The sequence below is a fragment of the Cryptomeria japonica genome, unplaced genomic scaffold, assembly GCF_030272615.1.
Source record: "Cryptomeria japonica unplaced genomic scaffold, Sugi_1.0 HiC_scaffold_229, whole genome shotgun sequence".
Taxonomy (NCBI): domain Eukaryota; kingdom Viridiplantae; phylum Streptophyta; class Pinopsida; order Cupressales; family Cupressaceae; genus Cryptomeria; species Cryptomeria japonica.
In genome coordinates, this window is record NW_026729051.1 from 116,104 (window position 1) to 118,494 (window position 2,391).

The following is a 2,391-nucleotide window of genomic DNA, read 5'->3' on the forward strand; positions in this document are numbered from 1 at the left end:
TAGAGGTCGTTTCTTGTCCGGTTGCCCTGTCTTCGACCTGGGAACCCAATTTTGGTCCTCGGGTCCCATTTTTTTTTGTCTCGCATCCCACTTTTGGCCTGTGGCCTTTTCGGGGTCGATTCTCGTTTTGGGCATCAGAGCATGTTTCTTCTCCTAAAACCCAATATTTGTTTATTAAGTCTCGGAACACATTTTTGTTCTCGTGGACCCATCATGGGTCTTGGAACGCATTTGTGGTCCTTGGGTCCCATTTTGCATCCCGAAACTTGTGTTTTGGTGCTTGATCCCTATTTTGGGTGCCCACCTTGCACCAAGTGCGCACCCGGGGCAAACCGAGCGCCTTGGTGCACCGGGGCAAGATCGAGCGTGCACCCGAGGCGCCCCGAACATGCACCAAGGTGCACTCGGCCCACATGTGAGCGCAGGTCGTTGCGCCCGAGGTGGTGTGTGGGCACCGCGTTGCAGACGGGACACTGCACGCACACGACGCCCCGTCCAGGTGCACGCACGTAGGCCGGGCCGGGTGCACACCCGACGCCCTAGCAAGGTGCGCGCACCCGGGCAGGGCTCACACTTGGCGAACGGGGCGCACTTCGCGAGGGAGGGTGTGCACCTCGACGGGGGTGGGTGGCCGGGGTGGATTCGCACGTGGGTCGCGGTTTGCTAAGTACACACTGCGACAAGCTCATAACGGGTGCGATCATACCAGCGTTAGTGCACCGGATCCCATCAGAACTCCGCAGTTAAGCGCGCTTGGGCCGGAGTAGTACTAGGATGGGTGACCTCCCGGGAAGTCCCGGTGTTGCACCCTTTCTTAGTTTTTCGCCGGGCGTCGCAATGCTATTTGAATAAACCTTTTGCCCGTTTGCGTTCTCGTCGGGGCCGGGCCGGGCCGGGGTGCGCTGCCCGCACTACCGCGCGCGCGGGGGCGACACCGAGCGCGCACCCGAGGCGCCCCGAGCACACAGGCCACGGTGCAACCCGGGCGTTGTGCGCGCACCCCGGTGCGCCCGAGGTGCTGCGCGCGCACCCAGGTGAAATCGGTGTGCACCTCGGCCAGTGCGCGCTCGGTCGAGTCGCGCACGTTGGCCAAGGTGCACGGTGATGTTTCTTACTCTAAGGTTCCGCACCAGACGCCCGGGACAGGTGAGCGAAGCTGGGCGGGGCCGGGTGCGCGGCCGGGGCAGGTGCACGCAGCTGGAGAGAGCTTTGGAGCACACCAGAGGTGCGCACCTTGGAGCACACTTCGGAGCGCACCAATGATGCGCTCCATTCAAAAGTTTCCTGAAAAGGCAAAAAAAGTTGAGATTATAGAATTTCCCACTTGAGAGATTGTAAAAAAAAAAAATTTAAAATGAAGGAAACGCGGGTGCCAAGGTGTGCGCGCCCGGGTGCGCAGCCCAGCCAAGGTGTGCGCACCAAGGCGCCCACCCTGGCGAAGGTGCACGCAAGGTGCGCACCCGAGGCAAACCGGACAATTAACCCAACTTTCGACTTCGCGCGCACCTGCGCACCTTGGAGCGCACTTCGGAGCGCTCCTTGTTGCGCACCAATCTTGGGCACCTCGGAGTGCACCATGGCGCCCACCAAGGTGCGCACCCGGGGCAAACCGAGCTCCGACTTCGTGCGCACCTTGGAGCGCACGAAAGGTGCGCACCATGGCGCCCACCAAGGTGCGCAGCCCAGCCAAGGCGTGCGCATCAAGGTGCGCACCCTGGCGAAGGTGCGCACCCGGGGCAAACCGAGCTCCGACTTCGTGCGCACCTTGGAGCGCACAAAGGGTGCGCAACCCAGCCAAGGTGTGCGCACCCCGGGCAAACCGAGCTCCGAATCGTGCGCACCTTGGAGCACACTTCGGAGCCCTCCTTGGTGCGCACCGATGTTGCGCACCTCGGAGCGCACCCGGGGAAAACAATGCAATTAACCCGACTTTCGACTTCGTGGGCACCTCGGAGCGCTCTCGGGTTCGCACCTCGGAGCACACCGAGGTGCGCACCTTTGATGCGCTGCCTTCACCAATTTCCAGAAAAGGCAAGAAAACATTGAGAAGGTGTGCGCACCGAGGTGCCCACCCTGGCGAAGGTGCACGCGAGGTGCGCACCCGGGGCAAACCGGGCTCCGACTTCGTGCACGCCATGCTGCGCACCTTGGAGGGCCATGGTGCGCACCTTGGAGCACACTTCGGAGCGCTCAATGGTGCCCAACCCAGCCAAGGTGCCCACCGCGGCGAAGGTGCACGCGAGGTGCGCACCCGGGGCAAACCGGGCTCCGACTTCGTGCACGCCGCACCTTGGAGCACACTTCGGAGCGCTCCTTGGTGCGCACCAGGGCGCGCAACCCAGCCGAGGTGCCCACCCCGGCGAAGGTGCACGCGGGGTGCGCACCCGAGGC

At 63.1% G+C, this 2,391-nt stretch overlaps 1 non-coding gene across 1 annotated transcript; it reads left to right on the top strand.

The window, feature by feature from the left end:
* Positions 1–692: 692 nt before the first annotated feature.
* On the top strand, positions 693–811 carry LOC131869043 (5S ribosomal RNA). Its single transcript, XR_009367438.1, has one exon. It is a non-coding gene; the product is annotated as a 5S ribosomal RNA (ribosomal RNA).
* Positions 812–2,391: the final 1,580 nt, after the last annotated feature.